This window comes from Halichoerus grypus, chromosome 13, assembly GCF_964656455.1.
Source record: "Halichoerus grypus chromosome 13, mHalGry1.hap1.1, whole genome shotgun sequence".
Lineage (NCBI taxonomy): Eukaryota > Metazoa > Chordata > Mammalia > Carnivora > Phocidae > Halichoerus > Halichoerus grypus.
This window is the reverse complement of record NC_135724.1, coordinates 9,751,283-9,772,559: the sequence shown is the minus strand read 5'-3', so window position 1 is coordinate 9,772,559 and position 21,277 is coordinate 9,751,283. Positions and strand designations below refer to the sequence as shown.

Here is a 21,277-nt window from a genome sequence, read left to right as displayed (position 1 = left end):
GGGGGATGGGTTAGTCTGATGATGGGTATTAAGGAGGGCATGTACTGAATGGAGCACTGGGTGTTATATGCAAACAATGAATCATGGAACACTACATCAAAAACTAATGATGTACTGTATGGTGATTAAAATAACATAATAAAATAAAATTAAAAAAATAAAACTTGAACAGATGAGGAGTTGCTTTTGATGGATGAGGAAAAAAAGTGATTTCTTAAGATGGAATCCACTCCTGGCGAAGATGCTGTGAAGATTGTTGAAATGACAACAAAGGATTTAGAATATTATTACATAAACTTAGTTGATAAAGCAGAGGCAGGGTTTGAGAGGATTGACTCCAATTTTTTTAAAAGATTTATTTATTTAGAGAGAGAGAGACAGTGAGAGTGAGAGGAGGAGCAGAGGGAAAGAATCTTCAAGCAGACTCCCCAGTAAGCGTGGAGCCCCCCGGGGGTGGGGGTGGGGGGCTCAGTCTCATGGCCCATGAGATCATGACCTGAGCCAAAACCAAGAGTCAGACACTTAACGGACTGAGGCACCCTGGCACTCCACATTGACTCCAATTTTGAAAGAGGTTCTACTGTGGGTAAAATGTTGTCAAATAGCATCACATGCTACAGAGAAATTGCTTGTGAAAGAAAGAGTCAATCAATGTTGCAAACTTGGTTGTCTTATTTTAAGAAATTGCCACAGCCACCCTAACCTTCAGCAGCCACCACCCTGATCCGTCAGCAGCCATGAGCATCGAGGCAGGATCCTCCACCAGAGAAAAGATTACGACTTGCTGAAAGCAAATGAAGGTTAGCATTTTTTTTTAACCAATAAAGCATTTTTAAATTAAGATATGTATATTGTGGTTTCTTTTTTAGACATCATGCCATTGCACACTTAATAGACCATGGTATAATGTAAGCATAATTTCTATATGAACTGAGAAACCAAATAATTCATTTGACTCACTTTATTGTGATATTCACTTTATTGGGGTGGTCTGGAACAGAACCCACAATACCTCTGAGATATGCTTTGTATCTCTCTCTTGACAACTGTAGTTCAGAACCACTGAAAGATAGTGGCAGAGTGGGGATCAGCTTTGTTATGGAGGGAAAAAAAAAACATGTTGGAGGAGAGGGCTTCACAGTACAAATATAAGAGCTTGCTCAGTCTCCACTGAGCTGACCGGGGCTCCCAGATTGCAGGTTTCACACAGGGGTCAGACTGCTCCTGGACACCTACAGGTCATGGAGAGAGCATGCATGCTGTCTCTGCAGCCAGAAGGAAGGGGCTGAGCCAGGCACTCTCATCAGATAAATAGCATCCTCTTCTGAAGGGAAAAGTGAAGTCTCCCTCCAGAGAAGAGTGTTGTTAACTCTAATGGGAGTGTTGTTACCCTAGTGGTGGCACCTCAACTTCAAGACTTGAAAGCATAAGGAAGGAGCCAAGTGAGAAAACACACCAGCCATATGTTGTCTTAGCCTTAAACAATTGGGTTTAATTATTGATCTAACATCTTCCAGGAGATGGCTTGTCCCTCGTGGTAGGAAATTGTTGGTGGGTCAAAGACAGTCCTGCGCCTATCTTTGATGAGGCAGATCCATCAAAATCTATCTTTCTAAGACATTGGATGGATGATTAGATTTTCCTCACAGAAAGACCTGAAATGGGTCAGGGGGGGTACATTAAGTATACAAAATGCATATTAACTCAAACGCTGCTCTATCTTCAGGCTGAAATTTCACTCACTATTCTATTTCCAGATCTAATCCATCCATGTTGCCAATACAGTCAAGTATTAAAGTCATTTCTACATGAAAAAGTCAACAACATAAAGATGTTCTTCCATATTTGAACATAAACTTGTGGGGAAGTTTATCTAAAAGGGAAGTTAAAGACTGAAGATTAAATTCCCATATATTAACCACTTTTCTCTTGAAATAATATGGTCCTGAATTGCACTGTAAACAAAAAAATAAATACATGTGGGTTCCTGTCTTTCACATATCATTAAAACCAGTGAAGTGCCTGCTAGTTCAGGCTTGTAACACCGCCCTTCCCAGTTCTGCATTCAGTCACAATACGCTGATAAAACCATCCAGAGTGAGTATGTATCCAGCATGGAAATCTTCAAATGCTATAAATAACAGGTTGTGTTTTTTTTTTCTTTCCCTGACAGCAAGTTTATCAGCACACAATTAATTTATAAAACTATATTCTCACCCACAAGTAAATTTTCTTGCTGAAAAGTACTCCCCTTTCTGTGGGGATGATGGACCATATACTATTCTATACATTGTAAAGCACAATATAATTACAAGCTTTTAAAAAAATCATTTTACAGCTATTTCTTGTTGTTAGGAGCTACAAGTAAGGGAAAGATATGAGATTGTTCTCTTCCATAATGGGATAGTGGAGAGAGTATGTGTGTTTTAAAGCAATAGCTGTAGCCCGGGAGAAGTACATCCAGCAGGCATCCGCACAGGCAGCGGTGAACAATGGATATGGTAACCACGAGGGTGGCCAAGGTTAAGGTCACATTCCCAATAGCACTACATTTTTACAAACTCCTAGAGTTCAATTACTCTCCTCACCTTGAATTGGTCCTTTCTTCTATAACTTAATTTTTTTTATTTCCCACATGCTGAAGTGCTTGCCTCGGACCATGACAAAGTCACCAAAAAAAAAAAAAAAAGGAATTTTTTTTCTGCTGCCCTAGGAAATGTATTCTGAACAAAACAAGCTCAAACATGGACATTGCCTGCCTGCTCTAGAGCTTTGACAAACTATAATCTTGATTCTTATGAGAAAATGTTTCTGAATCAAATCTGACAATTAGATTAAAAAAGTGGGGACATCCCCAATTGGGGACAATTTTCATGGGACAATCCCATGAAAAAATATCTAGTTTATTTGTTACAGTATATGTTCCACAGAATATGAGTTTTGAGGAGAGTTGAAAGGAAGAGGAGATGCTGAATTAAACTAAATTAATTATTTTAGGAGGTATTATGTGTTTTCAAAAAACCACAATGAATAAAACTTTGGAATAGAAATGAATTAAATCGGAAGAGTTCATGAACCACCCTACCTTTCTTCATATTGTATAAATCAAATTTTTATTCTATCGGGATCTGGCAAACACTCATTAAGTGCTCCCACTATGCAGCATGTTATGTTGCATTTAAAGTATGAGGAAAAATGTACTTAAACCACGATGTAGACAGAAGTCATTGCCTATGGATCTGTGCCTTATTCTGCGATCAATGGTTAGCACACCCTGGTGTATATAGGTCACATGCATTTGTGTAGGAGAGGGGGATAGGGTAGGCATTAGGTAATTAATGCTTTCTTATTACATGTATGACTGAGAATGGATCGTGCCTTCATGAATTATTTGTGACTATCTAGTAGCCATACATTCATACAGGGCAGTTTTTATAAAGAAGAAAGTGCTAATTTTTCTTATTCATCCTTGGATCTTTTTGATCTTTGGAGGTTCTGAAATCTCTGCTGGTCTAGAGAATTATATATAATAGGTTATACATATAAGGTTAAGAAAGGTGATCTTGTTTAGTGGTTATCACACTTTATCTTGCCAAGACAATCCCCTTCCCTGTTTTTATTTCTCTAATGAAGCTGGAAGCAGAAGTCCATTTCATAAAACTGATACACAAGCCTGTCCTCCTTGAAGCAAGGGCCCTGTGGATGTGCCTGCTCATCCTCTAACTTCCCCACCAAGCTTGGGCATCTCCTGGCTCCTTAACCTCTCCCCCACATCCCAAACTCCAGGTTCTTACAAGGTATGATTCACAATCTAAAGATCTAGAGACATCTCGTTCTAGGAATGCGGAAACTGAAACCCAGTGAAGCAAAGGAATACATAGGTGGTTTAAAAACATTTTTTCTTTGTTGATTTTTTTCCCCCTGCTATAGATTCTCATATGTGCGGGGTTGGGAATCTTGAGGGAGGGAATAAATTTGACTCCAATCACTGAATTAGACAGCTTTAAAGTTCTCCTCAGCTGGACGAAACTTTAGACAGACTTCTTCCTGATTCTACACCTCTGACCTCGCTTTCTTTAGAGCGGTTACTTTAGAAAACTCATAATTGTAAATTTTTTCTCTGCCTCTTTGAGATGTAGATCTTTTTAAAGCCTCTTGCCAGTTTTACAACCAGAATGTCTTTCTCAAGAACCTGGGAACCATCCCTTTGAAATATCATCATCAAAGAAGGTAGTGCCCCAACCTCTCAGTCTCCGAGGTGGGTTGGAAGTAGGGGAAGGAGCTTAATTCAGAGAACTCCTTGCTCCAAACTGTAAAACTGCATCTTGCCAAAAAGGTATAAAAAAGTTTACTGTCCCTTTGGGAAGAAACAATTAGCAAACACATTGGAGTAAGATAATTTTCCTATCCCAGTTCTTAAAACCTTCCAGCCCTTCCGTTTCCAGGTACCTGGGTTTAGACTCGGTTTTTACCTCTCTCCTATTGCAATAGCTTTGAATAAAGTCTTTGCCTGTTTGACTTTGGTGCAAATTTAAAACTTGATTCTACTACTGAACTTGAAATTCTTTTTTTTTTAAAGATTTTATTTATTTATTTGACAGAGACAGTGAGAGCAGGAACACAAGCAGGGGGAGTGGGAGAGGGAGAAGCAGGATTCCTGCTGAGCAGGGAGCCCGATGTGGGACTCGATCCCAGGACTCTGGGATCATGACCTGAGATGAAGGCAGCCACTTAACAACTGAGCCACCCAGGCGCCTGAACTTGAAATTCTTGTAGCTCTATAAAATTAGGTCTAACAAATGGAGATTATAATAGTACCTAATTTCAAATTGTTCTGATAATCAAATGAGATGACACATGCAATGTTTTTAGCTCATAAATACTAATTTTAGCTCATAAATACCTGGCTCATAAATACTAGTAATAATACTTAATAATTATAATTAATAATAATGTGTTTTTGCAGCATTTCATTATCAGTGAGGACATTAGATTGGCATTTTTTTGTCTTGAAATGGCCATATAGTTGACTATAATAATGCTACTGCTGTAATTTATTCTCTTTTCATTTTGTTGCTAACATCTGAGGTTCATTATGCAAGTCAGTAAGTTCCTAACAATTTAGGAACATTTAGCAAACTCATGAGTCTTTTCAACTTTGATGTTAACACTTTGCCCACACATAGCTTTTTCATTGACAATTAGCACTTCCTCTGTTTGGACTACCGCTGCCAGTTTATTAACACCTCTTCAAAGAAGACCAAGGAGAGGGAAAGAGATAGAACCCAAAGACTCAGTTGACAGCATTGCTTTTGAAGCATTGGAGTAAAGTGATTCTGAGCAATGCAGATGGTTAGGGCTTCTATCTCTTGACACAATACCTGGCTTTGTACTCTGATGGCTCATGAGTCCAGTCCAGTGGTCTGCTGGTTCTGGATCACAGATCAGTAAACTTATTTTATTTTAGTTTATAATTTTATCTTGCCAGGGTGTGTTTGTGTGAGTTATTTTGACTTCTGCCCACTTGAAATTCAGTTCATTTCTGAAAGCAGGTGCTTAAGGAACTGCACAGCTCATCTCTAAATTAAACCAAGCACCAGAGGTTGAATAAATATGCCTATTTAATGAGACCATTTCAACTGGGCCTAATGGAATACAAATAAAGCTATTTTTCAACTTAACCACAGTTTAAACTGATTACTTCCAGGTTTGAAAAGCCATAAGAATGCATAGCTAGGCCTTCTAAGGCTTGATTAAAACTGCATTTTTAACAATAACATTTCACATTTTTTGAAATTTTAAAAAATAGTTGCTTAAAAATCCATTTACACTTTGATGGTTTGTATTGTTTCAAAGCCTGTTAACAAATACTGCTAACCAGCACCTATTGCGAGTAGGTTAACTAGGGCTTCCAGCCTCAATGGAGAAGAAGAAGATCCTGAAAACCATTACCATGCTCTCTGCACTCCATCTTTGTTTTAACTCCATATTTGAGTTGTATTGAAAAAGACTGCCTGTCAGAGATGAGGACTGAAGAGTAAGTAACCCATTTCAGCTTCACCATATTTTGTCTTCAGAAATATAAAAAATACATCAAAGAAGTATTTTTTGTCACTCTTTTGCCTTTTAATGCTTTATAGTCAAAGACATATTAAAGTACATTTCACCTGGTTGTGCTGGTAAGATAAAAAAAAAAATTACATAATATACAGGATAAGGGGTCAGGGGAGAAAACAGTGATGAAAACAGTACATTTCCCAACATGCTGAACACAGTTCAGAAGAAGCTGCCCATCCTTGTCTGCCAGACGGGTCTTCCAGGCGGTGTTTCAGCAAAGAGATTTAGATCCTTAGGGGATGTTGGGTAGGCTAGCAGAATTGTCTTTTCTTCTCCTTGGGGAATTCTTAAAGCTAATCCTCCAGTCCTTAAAGCCAAAAATGACTTCATAAAGGCTTTTAGGGCACATCTTTTTCTGGAGGATCTTCGTGTTCTTATGTAGTATTAGGAAAAAGCTGTCGTGAGTAAGGTTCAGTTATTTATTAGCACGGGAATAGCAACGGAACAAAATGAAGTGTAGCAAACCAAAGGCTCATTTGCTTAAAAATAAAATAGAATTTGCCTCTTGCAACTCCTTACACAAAAGCCTCATCGACCTCTGTGAGGTCTTAAGCGTGTCCTTGGGGGATGAAAGAATATATTCTTCTTGAGTTGTGGTTATAGAACCACTCGGGCTTAGAGGGGTGTAATTAAAGCTTTTCAATCATTCGTGTCAGTCAGAGTCGGGCTTCTAGAGGAAATACATTCTGTACCGCGGGACAGCCGTAACTGGCTAAAGTTTGTGAAGTGTTAAACACATTTTAAGGAGTTGTTATAAGTTGCCATGATGAAAAATCATAAATGGTCACCTCTGCTCTAATAATCAGCTCACAGGTCACAGAAACATATATTTTGAACATAATTATAAATATATCAATGTATTGTGTAATACATAGTATTGCTATAATACTGCTTTGCAAGCTAGTTTTTTTCTGATTGCATATATAAATTTAATTATAATTAATGATGTTTAATATTGTATTTACAAGGTTTGTAGTGTAATCTCTGTATTACTGAAATTATTTAAAAATCACATCCAGTGATTTTATTTATTTAGAATAATCTGTATACCTTTTTTCCACATTTGCATTCATTTATTGTATTCATAGAACTATGTTTATAATATATCCACTGAAGGTATCCCAAGAGACAGGATTAAATGAAATAAAGGAAAAAGTAGATGGGCAGCTGTATTAAAAATATATATTCCTCTCTCTAAAAATACACTAATAAAAAGGTGTTCATTTTGTTTTAGTTACAATATTTCCTTATTTCTTTATCTCATTTGGGCAACAAACATCTTGAAAAACAAAAGGCTCTTTCTTCTGCTATGTTCTTACTATATAGATATATGCACTTGTTTATTTGTTTTATTCAATTGTTGGGAAGGAAAATTATTCCTCTACCATTCAAGGTTTTCCAGCAGGACTAAGATTTAAATTTACCTGAGACAGATTAACAGGAGAAAAAAGCCAAAATTGTATCGTGTGCACATGGAGGCTCAATCATAAAGTTGAGGCCTAAAGAAATAACCACAGCAGGCAATTTTTATACTTTTTGGACAAAGAGACAATAAATCTATGAGGAATTGATAGCACAAAGACAACATAACTTTGGGAGCTTTGATTAGTAAGGAATTCTGAATAGAATTTAGGCTGTGGTAGTAAATTAATAAAAAGTAACAGCGGGTGTTTACATGGCCTTCTCGGCTTCCAAGTTCCTAACTGTGGTGGTAAGGATGTGTCTTTGGCTCTTGGTCCAGGGAGGGTACCCTTCACATGTGAGATATATTTTCTGTTTTCAGGTAAACAGAGGAGGATCTGGGTGTCCTTTTTACACAGGCTGTATCTTAAATGACTTTTATTTAAAATAATCAAAATGCCAAAGTGGCACATTTTGGGGCAGCCTGACCTTGAACTCTGCATAGTCAACATTTACTGGCTGTCTATTGTTTGCCAGACTTTATGCTGGATGTTAGCTATAACTAAAGTATTGAAATTCTTCAGGGTTCTTTACCTGATATTTTAAGTCCTTCTTTGTCGAAAGATCTCCATGTTCCAACTTTCAGAAATCATTTTTATTTTTATTTTTTTAAAGATTTATTTATTTGAAAGAAAGAGAAAGAGCAAGCGGGGGGAGGGGTGAAAGAGGGAGAGGCAGTGAGAATCTCAAGCAGACTTCCCGCTGAGCGTGGAGCCCGACAGGAGACTCAGTCTCATGACCCTGAGATCATGACCTGAGCCGAAACCAAAAGTCGGATGCTTAACCCCTTGTGCCACCTAGGTGCCCCCAGAAATCATTTTTATAAGTTTAACTCGCAAATGTATGTTCTTCATCTTAATCTCTACTTACCAAATTTTCGATTCTGTATTTGCAAGAATTAACACAACTTTCTACAAGTATGAAGAGCACTACAAAGTAAGTGCTTTTCACACTTAATTTAGCATCTCACCTAGGACTTCTTCCATAAGTTTAAGAGAAGAGAAGGGTCCACCTTTCTCCATCACAGATAGCACTGAAGGGATTTTGATTCTCATTTTTTATCACCCACAAAATCTACTCTGTAGAGGCGGTTGGATTCCTTTCTACATTTTTAACTCTTCTGTCTCATTCTTTGTTATTTTGCATGAACTATAGTGATAATTCTCTAAGGAATTTCTGACTTGGACCAAAGTATCCCTTACTGTTATCTGATGTGAGGGACAAAAACAAAAGAAAAAAAAAATCACACTTCCTTACAACTTTCAGCCCATTGACAAGTACTAGAGACAGGCAGAGTGACTTTCTACAAAAAGCTTAGCAGCCTCAATATTAATACTTTGCTAGACTCAAAAGGCAACCTTAGCTTGACATTAGCCCAACCTCCAGGATTCTGTAAGTCTACTTTAACATATGAAAATCCTTCTGGAAACTTCCTTTGTCTCTACCCCCACTTCCCGCCCAAGACATTTGTTAGCAATCATCCTTCAAACATGTGGCCCACTGATATACATCTGAAGGGTCTCATGACTAATGTTTTAGTAGACAGTAGTAAATGACCTTATCTTAACAACAGCTAGACCCTCAAGGTCCTGGAAACCATGCTTCCAAATTCCCTAGAGACCTATTCTATCCCTAACCCCTCCCAACTTGAATGTATATAATCAGTCACTTCTCACAATCCTAGCACAGCTCTTTTCTACCCATGGGTCCCGCACTTTAATAAAACCACCCTTTTTTGCACTGCAGATGTCTCAAGAATTCTTTCTTGAGCATTCACTCCCAGACCCCAACATTTCACATCATTATCCACCACTTTTCCTACATTTCCCTATCCTGTGTACTTTTACAGTCTTCTAGACAAGTATTTAATAACTTCTCCTCTCTTCTCCTATCTTCAAAACATTTACCCCATTCTCACTTTTAGGTCCGGAGTGTGTTTCCTATTTCAGCTCATAAATTTTCTCTACCCTCTTTCCTGTTGCTAAATATCAACAGTGCTCCTGCATAAGCCTGACCTGCCCTCCATGCACCAGATCTTCTCTCTCAGCAGACAGTGTTCTAGAATTCTCTCTTATTTATGCCACATTACAATTTTTTTCATGAAAATGCCCATCAACATAAAATGCTTCTTCTTTAGCTATTTCCCTATTTTCTTTTCAGTAAAACTTCTTTAAAAAGTTGTGTATGTTTGGGGCACCTGGGTGACTCAGTCTGTTAGGCAGTCAATTCTTGATTGTAGCTCAGGTCATGATCCCAGGTCATGATCCCATCCCAGCTCAGGATGGAGCCCCACATTGGGCTCTGCGCTCCGCAGGAAGTCTGCTTCAGGATTCTCTCTCTCCTTCTGCCCCTCCCCTGCTTTCTCTCTCTAAGATAAATAAATCTTTAAAAAAAGTTGTGTTAAATTTGCTGTCTCCAATGTATTTCCTCCCATTCTTTATTTAAGTAAGGTGATGATTTAATTCATTGTGTAGTGAAAAGAATCAAAACATAGCACTCCAAAGTATGTCTCTTTGGCATAAGGTTTATCTTGAGCTTATAATTTTAAAGAAATAGCAGACACAGGAGAAGCTTTGAAAACCAGAGTAGAACTTACCCTTTCGTAAGAGATATTTACATTTACCTTATGAATGTAATCACCATTTCTAGGAGTGTCTCCCTTTCTGTACCAAGAAAGGGAAGAAGACTAAATCTCCAGAAACTTATCTATGGAGAAGACATGAACTTAAATCTAACAACCCTACCTTTGTTTCTCTGCTTTTCTGGGTAACCTCCCATAACTGATCTGTTTCCTCCCCAATATCTTCTTTTGTCTTTAGCTGGAGATGGCATTTAAGGGGGTGGTTTGCATCATTTCAGGAAGTTATTCAGTTTTCCTGGGTATCTCCCTTGTATATAGGAGATATGAAAGTAATTAAACTTCTGTTCGTTTTTTTCTTGTTAATCTTTTCTTATGTGTGTGTCCATGGGGTGTGGGGGGAGGGGCATCAACCAAGAACCTAAAAAGGTAGAGGGAAAATTATTTTCCTTCCCCTACAGTAAGCAGAATATTATTGAGAATAAAAGGAAATGTTATTAATAATTTTTGAAATTTAGTGTAAACCTGGATTGTTTCAGGGAAATGAGACACACTGAATCCTTTTTTAATCCACTTCAGTGATCCTTAATCCTCTCTACTCCCCCAAACTCTTCTTGTCCAAATCAACAGAAAACTCTGTTTTGCTAAACACAATTATCGATGCTCAGTTGTCACCTTACTTGACCTATCAGCAGCATCTGCCACATTGCACCACTCTTCCCTCCTGACACAGTTTCTTCACTACACCTGCAGGACAGTGACTCACTTGGTCTCCCCCCTCACTGGTTGGTCACTGCATCTCCGTCTCCCTCACTGCCCTTGTCTTCATCTTCCTGACCACTTTATTCTTGAAGTACATCATGGTGCAGTCCTTGAAACTTTTCTCATTTTTGTCTACATTCATTCCCCTGGAGATTTCTTCTGGTCCCATGGCTTTAAATGACAAAATTAAGTTAATTAATCTTAAATTAAAATCTCCAGCCTATCCTTCTCCTCTAAAGTCCTGCTTACTGAACATCTCAACTTGAAATTCTAACAGATATATATCAATAATATTGCCAAAACCAGTTCCTGATCTCTGCACCCCAAATCTGTGCTAACTGTAGACTTCTCAATTTCAAATTCATGACAATTCCATCCTTCCAATTACTCAAGCTAAATTATGTATCTGTCTCTGACAACATGCTTTATACCCTAAATTTGCACCCTCAACCCTGGAATTCAATTTTGTTCTTTGATTTATTTATTTTTTTAATTTTTTTTAAAGATTTTATTTATTTATTTGAGAGAGAGAATGAGATAGAGAAAGCATGAGGGGGGGAGGGTCAGAGGGAGAAGCAGACTCCCTGCCGAGCAGGGAGCCCGATGCAGGACTCAATCCTGGGACTCCAGGATCATGACCTGAGCTGAAGGCAGTCGCCCAACCAACTGAGCCACCCGGGCGCCCTCTTGATTTATTTTTTAGTAGTACTTCTAACATTCTAACGTAATGTATCCCTTTATTATTACTGTTTTATTACAAGTTACAGTACCATCTTATATATGTGTTATTACATGTTACTATTGTATAAATTACTAATATATAATTTATCTCTTTTAGTATTATTTTATTAACTATCTCTACCAAAATATAAGCTCTCTGAGGATATTTTGTATATTTTGTTCTTTGCTATATTGCTAAGGCCTAGAACATTCCCTGACATGTAGTTGGTACTCAATAAATAATTGTTTAAAAAAATGAGTAAATAGAATAACAAAACTATTTCCCATCACTATTATCCCTAAAACCCAAATTATCATTTTTCTTCTACCATACATTTGTTTAAATAAACAATCTGATCAAATTTCTCTCCTCCTAGCAACTAAGAATAATGTCTAAATTCAGCCCGGAGAAAGAATAATTTTACAAATATGTAAGCATGCATTTAATTTTCCAGGCTTACCTCTGTTTCTGTATCCAGCACACATATATTTTTACACATCTGCACACAAACATATCTGGCTTTGGTCATTTTACTTTCTTTCCATAGCAGGACTTCCATTTCTTCTTGTCAGACAGTCTCCACAATTCTCAATATTTCCTCCACCAGTCATTTTTTAGAAATATTCTCACCTTCCCCTTTATTTCCATGGTAGTTATTTTGCATCCATTATATAACATATGTGAGAGCATCCTTTGAATTAGAACTATTTATATATGAACCTCTCTGTGTTAGATTACATAATATCTATTATTTAATTTCATTGTCTCTACCTTTATTTTAAATCTCCCACTTTGCTTACTGTAGTGTTTCATACACAAGACTCATCCCAGAAACATTTGTGTTATGTAAATATATCAAGATCTGGAATAAGAAATCCAAATAAAAACCAATTTTAAAATCATTTCTGCTATGTTCAAGATTTAACTAATATCTATTCAAAACTCTCTCTCTTTTTTTTTCCCCCAAATCCCAGTGGTACTGAACTACAGGTTATAATGCATAAACCTAGAATAGTCTTACATTTCTATGTCAGGAGAATGTGCTTCCCATAAATAATTTAAAAAGTAGAGTATTTTCAAATCCAAGTTACATAAAAAGGACCTTGATTTGTTTTTTTAAAAAATGTTTAGGTATTGGGCGCCTGGGTGGCTCAGTCGTTAGGCGTCTGCCTTCGGCTCGAGTCATGATCCCAGAGTCCTGGGATTGAGCCCCACATCGGGCTCCCTGCTCCGCGGGAGGCCTGCTTCTCCCTCTCCCACTCTCCCTGCTTGTGTTCCCTCTCTGGCTGCCTTTCTCTCTGTCAAAAAAAAAAAAAAAAAAAAAAAAACCTTTAAAAAAAAATGTTTAGGTATTTGGGTCAACAAAATTATTTCAAAAATATTTTCCTATTGGAAGTACCCCCAAATAGTTGGAGTCTTGAGATTCAATTTGCCACTTCTCAGGACAGAAATTTATTGATGCTCAACAGCGTTGCAGTATTCACCAGGAAACTGTGCTATGCTGAACACAAATGCTTTAGGGCATCCAATCAGTCAGTGGGATCAGATGCACCACCCTGAATACGGTGCCAAAGTGGAGACTCCTGGGACATGGAGTATAGAAGAGACCTGGGTAGATACTTGCAGGAGACTTTCCATGCTGCTCTTAGGCCACCACAGACTTTTCTGGGAACATTGTTTGTCTTAGTCTTCTTGGGCTACCATAACAAAATACCATAGACTGGGGGTGACTTAAATTACAGGCATTTATTTCTCACAGTTCTGGAGGTTGCAAGGCTGAGATCAGGATGTCAGTAGTGAGGGCCCTCTTCCTCGCTTGCAGAGGACTCTTTTCTTGCTCTGTCCTCACACAGCAGACAGAGGAAGACGTGGCGTCTCTTCCTCATCTGAGAAGGGCACTGATCCCATCATGAGAGTATTGCCCTCGTGTCTTCACCTAAACCTAATTATCCCCCCAAATCTCCACTTTCTAATGTCATCACATTGGGCCTCAGAGTATGAATCTGGGGAAACACAAACATTCAGTTCATAACATTTTTATTGCCTCTGTAGTCCAAATTTACTGTAGAACCTTAAACCCTTAATAGGTTGAGTGAAAGTTATCTTTTGTAGTATATTAGGACTAGAAGTAGCCTCAGAGCCAGGACAGATCTGCATAAAAACGTATCTGAGGTTTTAAGTTCTGTTCTAACACTTCTCTCTCTGCTGTATGAAGTGAGTCATTTGCCCTTTTGACCTCAGCTTTCTTAGATTAGAAAAATGGAGGGAGGTTGGATGAGCCTAGGGCTTCCTTTCAGCTTGGAAATACCAATATTATCTGATAAATATAACCTTCCTTCTTATATTTTATTGCTTTGACATTGAAAATTTCTGTGAAAACTACCTGTAAAATAAATTTTAAGGTCCCCTCTACTGCAAAGTTAGCAGAGAGCAAAATGTTTACCAGTTTGCTTCACAGACTAAGTGAATTTCACCACATTTCATTCTGAGTATTTAATAAAAGTCAAATTTCAGCAGATCAGCCATTCTCTTTAGCTCATGGTTCCCTCATTTGTTCCTGATTTATGAATTTGTTATGCACTTGACCTATGTTTATCTCTACGTTTAGCTCAATTTCAGTATGGGCTGCAAAACCAATCCTGGTCCTCAGAGTTCCCAGTTCTAACCACTGACACAAGTTTTTCCAACTAATAATGAAGATTACCCAGGTGTTTTCTGCTGTGAGCACAGTTCAAATGTTCTCAGTGGTCTGGTTTGGCACACAGAGCATTGTCTCAGTTACATTTTGATGTGGCATGAAAGGATATTACTTTTTGAACACCCTAGAATAAAATAAGTCCTTGGGTCCTGGAACTTGCCAGATGTATAATATTTATAAACAATAATACATCTAATTCATTTTTATATCAGAAAGTGAATGATATTGTAAAGTAGTATTCAAAATTATCATTAGAGCTACACATTTTCAGGAAAACAAGGCTGAGTTGGGATCCCCCTTTCTATGGCTATAATCTGTGGGAGGTGGGTTAACCAGCTACCATGTCTATCTGGATTCTATCTGACCATAGTACTACCTGCTGAGCTTGGGTTAACTTGCTGAGAAATGCACGAAGTGTTTTTATTTTGCTTTTCCAAATGAAACAGTCTTTAGTACAAAGCATAAAAATGTGTGAAAAATCTGTAATAAGCATATAATATATAAATGCTTTTGACTGTGGGTTTATTACACATTTAGGATAGAAAACATTGATGTCTTTAGACATCAAACCAACCATGTCTATAGTGGGAAAGTTGATTAGAACAGTCTGAGATTTGAAAAGCCTTAGACCAAAGTGGAACAGTTGGGACGTGAACAAGTCACAAGGCTATTTTTGTCTCGGTGACGGCATTAAGGTGAAACAGAAAGCCTTGAAAGAGGAGGAGAACTCGTGTGACAGGAGCATAGACCACCCTTTTACCTGCCTTTCTGCGTTCATGCACAAGCATCCTATCTCCTGCTCAAGAACCAGACATGGCTATTGGGCAGGCACGTGCGGTTATAGGACTTTACGTGAGTTGTAATAGACTTGGTGGAGAGGCAATTTATTTCCACACTCCTCTAACTAAAAGTTATTAATAATTAAAAGTTAATATTCTTTAGGCCAAATTCAAAGAGCAGTTTCGAAGACTTACTCACAAATAACATGAAATTTGTCTCATGGCAATCTACAACAGCTTACATATGAACTTCTTCTTATTTTGACACTGTTTTCCATTAAAATTCACATGAGGAAAAAGACATAAAAATGTTTGTGGCTTTTCTGAATGGAAATACCGCTAGGGCATGATCTCATCTGTGGAAGAAACTACTCTGAAATTCTGGAAAAGTCATAAAAATCATTTTTCCTTGTTTTTTTCCTCTAGTAAAAAAAGGAGGAACAGTCAGAATCTTCACAAGAATCCAGTGACAAAAAGTCTTTTCATTCTTGGTGAATTTAAAAATTATCCTTTTCTTCCATAAAATATTTCTACAAAGGTAGCTAAGCCATATACCTCGAAGGTTTAAAAAAAAAAAAAAATCCAGGATAATCTTTTTAAAGCCTCTGATGAATTCTCAGTATTAAACTATGCTCACCTAACTATCAAAGCTTCTCTATAAATAATTCTTGATGAGTAATAATTCCCAAGGAAAATGAATCTATTTCTTGGTAATTGCTTACTCTAAATATCATTCATTTTGAGGGATTTGGGCGAAGAGAGAGAGAGACATAGAGAGAGAGGAAGATTGTGGTCATGTGTGTGAGAGAGAGAAGGAAATCTGACTTTTTCATGTAGGTACAAGAAATAGGTTTCTCTTCCATCATTCCAACAATAGCTGAAAGTTTCACAGTAAGAGGTTGCAAAGCTTGGTCAGCCTGAGAAGATTGTTTCCAACATACACTTTCTATGTCTTCCCCCGGTCAGGTAGTCAGTCATACAGGTAAATCTCTGGGGCTATGACTCACTGCTGTAGAGTTATGGATGATTAGATGTAACCTTTATCCCCACAGTTTCCAGAGTTTATGCAGCTTCCCCACCACCCAAGGTGTAATTGCTCAAGTGGTATCAACAGTGACTAAGAAATCATGCATACCCAGATACATCAATAGTTTTCTGGAAAGTTCAGAATGCCTTCACAGATCATAGAATTAAAACACAATGAATCAAGAAAAACTATTTTTTCTCCCAGAAGCCTACCCTGAAAGCATTAGAAATGGCCTATTATTTTCTACAAAAAAAGCAAGGAAGAAGAGATTGAATTACCAATTAAGACATCTAGAATGGAGTTTATTTTTAAAAATTGCCAGTGGTCCCATTCTTGGAACCCTCAACTTTTGATTCAACGTCAATGTTCAAAATAGTCAAGGGAGTTTTATCCAAGGGCCCCCATGTCCTTTTTATATTACATGCCCAAATCTTGTCTTGAACTGTGATATATATACTATTATTGATGCTATCCCCAGAAGAGGAGACTGAAAGTCAGATATATACATATTTTGACATTCTAACAAATTACCCAATGCCTATCTATTGGGGGAGGTCATTGAGAGGATGTGACTCTTGGTTGACCTGTGAGCTGGACCCAGGCAACTGAAAGCCCCTCACCCCATCTCCTGTTCTTGGGATGTATATTCCACCTACTATTCCCATGCTAGCAGCCATTTCAAAGATGCAGCTTTGAGAGATAAGGTGTTGTTGAGACCATCTGGACTGAATACATGATTAAACCCTGCTAAGACCTCTCCGTGAACTACTCAGGTTCTGGCAGGTGGGTGCAGAGATCTCATTATCTTGCGTCTGCCCAAGACAGCCTCGTTAATAAGTTCCCTTGCTTGTTAAACCTGCCACCTACTGTCTGGAGTGGCCTGTCTCTTTCTACAGTCTTTCCCTGCCTTCCATTTATGGGGACCAGTATAAAACTTCACCCAGCGAGCTCCGAAGGTTGCAAACAATTTCAATAATTGCTGAGTCAGCCAGGAGATGGAATAAGTGGCCCTAGGGAAAGAGGCACCCAAGGGAAATCCTGGGTTGGCCATTGACCTCAGTGTGGGAGGGGTGGCCCATATCTCAGATGCTTGGGGACCACTGTGTGAGTATGGGGAGACCCTGAAAACACCCTGTGGCCTGACACATTTGGTTGAGGAATTGCACAGAGCAACTGCAGCAGAGAAGGGAATCTTGGGGCTGTGCAGAGGGCCGTCGTGAGTGTGGGTGGCTCAACTGAATCCTCCCACGTAGAGGCTGAAGTTCAAGTTAGGAAGTGAGAAGAAGTGCTGAAATTGGAGGAGGAGGTGCAGTGTCCACCACTCTACTGGCTTCGGGGCTGGCAGACAAGAAAGGAGAGCAGGATAACCAGCTGGAGAGTTTAGCGTGCCATTTTGTGAAGCTAAGAGGCTGCAAACTCTGTGGATTAAGGTCCCAGCACTTGTGGCAGAGCCTGATTGGGATGCTAAGAGAGGGAATCCCTGAGCGAGGGGAATGAGGAGGAGGATGTTGGGATTGTTGAGAGTAAAACAGATGAAAAGTTGCATGCTGTCTGACCCCTAATGCAAAGGAAAGCAAAGGCACAGCCACAGCACCCCAGCCAGTAGGACAGCCCCCCATTCAGGAAGGGCTCATAATGAGAGAATATATGCCCACTGAGCTCATTGATACAGCTACCAAGTTTCAGCAAAAGTCCAGAGAAGTATCCAGGTGTGGTTTGTGCGGTGGCAATGGGCAGGAGGCAGAGAAAGTGAGCAGCATCACCACACACCCTGCCCTATGGCAGCTTTTGCACAGTGCTTGGGGGTTTCAAGGTACTCACTCCCTCATAGATTGGATTATTCTAGGCTGCAAGGAGGCTTGCCCCAGTGAGGGCTATCTCCCAGGGCGTGCAGTAACTCGGAAATCTATAGAGGAGGTACAACAAACTCCTAGGAAGTTGGGAATAAGACAGACCATCTGCATCTCTGTCTTTGAAGGACCTGATCAGGCCACATTCACTGCAGGAATGAAAGCCAGGATACTCCAGTTCAACCCTATCACCCAGTACAGGGCACTGATACCCATGCGGAGCCCTGACTGTTAACCATTTGCATTGATAGTTGGGTTGGTTTAAAGGGATTAGCCCTACATCTTGGTCAATGGAAAACTGAACCCTGGAAAACATAAATAAGCCCTTGTGGGGTTAAGATATGTGAAAAAAACATTTAAGTTCAACAGCAATAGCCTGAGGTCGCCCTCACTGTCTTCCACGTCCCAGCTCATAAGGCATTGACACCCACTGGAAATCAGGAAGCTGATGCCCCAACCCAGGTATGAACCCTAGCAATTGACCCTTTGGTAGATGCAGCAGATTGGGTGCATAGGAAGAGTGCCTGGGTGGGTTGACATGCTGTCAGTGATGCAAGATTGCTCTTGAAATATAGTGACTTGGTTAATGCAATGTGTTCTAAATAATACCTAAAGCAACTGCCAAAGGAGTCTGGGGCCATCCATCAAAGTCCTCAACCAATGAGGGATATGGACCCCCTCCCTGTAAATGAGTGCTCTAGGTATGCCTTGGTTTGTGTAGGCATTGCGTCTGGACTAATCCAAGATCTCCCATCACAGTGAAAACCAGGTTGCCACCATTAGGGGATTAGAGAAACCGAGTGCCATGAATGGATACCCTCATCAAATAGACAGTGATTGGGGGTCACATTTCAAAGGTCATGATGTGCAAGACTGGGAAAAAAAACATGCCATTGAAAGGAGATTCCATCTCCCCTATAACCCACAAGCAGCAGGTTGGTAGAAAGTAAAAATAGAATATTAAAACAGCCTAGGCCAGGTGGAATAAAGCACTGTCTTAGGCTTTAATACATTTGAATGATCAACCAGTAAATAAGGCCTGTTGCCTCATATGCCAGATTGGGAACCCTGCCAAGTCACCCAACACCTTAAAGGTATGGAAGTCACAGAAGACAGAAAGTGGACTGACTCTCACCGTGGTGAGAACACCAGGCCCCATCTTGCCTGGGAAAGGCATCAATCTACTGGAATTTGCAATGGTATGTCCCACCAGGATGGGTGAGTTACTTCACACTCCTGTGTGAGAGGGAGCTACTCAATCTCCACTAGGATCCCACTGTCCTGCTGCAAGCCGAACCTCTGGAAACACACTACACCTGGAACGGAACACATACCACTGAAAGAAGGGAAAAGATGGGAGTCCTGATTGGGCATATTCCACCCACACCATAGCTCCTCATGTCTGACGGTGCTGGCTCCCCTGGGCAACATGTATAATATGCACAACCAAGTTGAAGTCCTAACGCTGCAGCCACTTTAACCTCTAAGGATCAGGTCACAGATAGAATTCTTATAGAAGGGGAAGAACTTTCCATACAAGTTCCCACCAAGTATCTGTCTTTTTGACTTTAGACTGCTCCTGTGGTCTCCAGTTACGGGATGGTTACGTTGGCAGCTGCCCTCTCTAGCTTATCAGGATTGCCATGGTGGATATCACCACTCCAGGGAGGGGACTGGAAGGCACTAGAACAATATATTAAGGAAAACAAACTAGGATTAGCACTCCTAATGCATTTAATACCACCAATAGTGATCCCAAAACTTGGCCTGTGGCACAACCTATCAATCACCCTGGGCATGAGTATTCTTTTCCTGTCAATCAAACTTCAAAGGCAGCCCATCAAACTACTGACCAGAGGAGACTTAAAACTACCACCATCAGAGCCATGGGTGCCTGCACTCAGATTTGGGATTGGTTCATGTGGCTCATCCCAGGTTATGGGCATTTGATCACCCAGGTACCCCCTATGTTGGGAACAGAAAAATTACTCTAAAGGAAACCAACCCAATTGTACTGGGAATATGGGACGGATGTCACCAGAACTGTACAGTCATTCTGTCATATTAAAAATAATAGCAACTGGTTTGGCATGGATATGTCCAGGTATTTATTAGGTAGTCCTAGATGAGACCCAGTGGTTGTGTGGCACAATCTTTGGCCATGGCTTCCCCCTGGGGTGGTTGGGCCATTGCACCCTGGGTTTTTCCTGGACATAGAGGAGAGTTTACCCCTCTGTGACAAAAGTCGCCAACCTCCCTTCCTCAAGGCCAGATGGGTATGTTCTGTTTTCACTGGTATAAACATTTGGCCAGCATCTTTGTCCCCTCCATTTGCCTGGAGGATGGTATAGCCCATGTAGGAGAACTTAATAAATTCACCCAACAAGCCTTAAATGACAGCGGGCAAAACTTGTCTTTACTGAACACTGAAATGTCTCTAAAGAGAAAACCTGTCCTCCAAAAATAGGATGGTCTTAGACATTATTACTGCCTTGCAAGGAGGCATCAGTGCCATTGTCTAAGCAGAAGGTTGTATGTTTATAGCTGATGAGTCTGCTAATGTGTCATCTTTATTAAATCACATGAAGATGTAAGTGAATGCCCTGAACGATTCAACCTTTAGCCTAGGGGACTTACTAAATCAATGGTTCATATCATGGGGCTCTAGATGGAAAAAATATATATATTATTTATTTGGGGAATTATTATCTTAATCTATGTTTTCTCTTGCATGTACCTCTATTGGTTCTGTGGTATCTGTCTCCAATGTGGCCAGATAGCTCCAAAACGAACCACCTCCGTGCTAACGAAACGTGCTAACATTGTTGACTGCTCAGTCTCATTGTGGAAGAGTGGGGAGCGTAAATCTGCAAGAGTTGGTCATATGGGGTGATATGTTGGAGGAGGTCATCCAGAGGATGTGACTGCTGGTTAAGTCATGTGGTGCACCCAGACAATCAGAGGCTTCCCACCTCATCCCCTGTTCTTTGAATGTACATTTCACCCACCATTCGCACAGTAGGAGCTGTTTTCAAAAGCACAGGCTTGAGAAAGCAATGTGTTGTTGAGACCATCTGGACTGATTACATGATGGAACCCATTAAGGCCTCTCTATATGTTTAAGATTCTGGTGTTGGGACCTACTCATCTTGTGGCCACCCAAGATGAGCCTCATAAGTAAGTTCCTTTCCTTATTAAAATTGCCATCTACTGATCTGAAGTGGTGGCCTCTTTTCTTGGTCTCTCCTTGCTCTCCTTATATGAGGGCTGGCTGCAGATTTCAC

At 39.7% G+C, this 21,277-nt stretch overlaps 1 long non-coding RNA gene across 2 annotated transcripts in view; it reads left to right on the top strand.

The window, feature by feature from the left end:
* Positions 1–697: 697 nt before the first annotated feature.
* LOC118522437 (uncharacterized) overlaps positions 698–21,277 on the top strand; it is a 129,196-nt gene continuing 108,616 nt past the window's right edge. Inside the window, exons 1-2 of one of the 2 annotated variants that reach the window (XR_013443125.1) lie at positions 698–800; positions 3,634–3,797. This is a non-coding gene — a long non-coding RNA (uncharacterized LOC118522437). The remainder of the gene's footprint in view (positions 801–3,633; positions 3,798–21,277) is intronic. The other variant, XR_004910626.2, reaches the window with a different exon arrangement.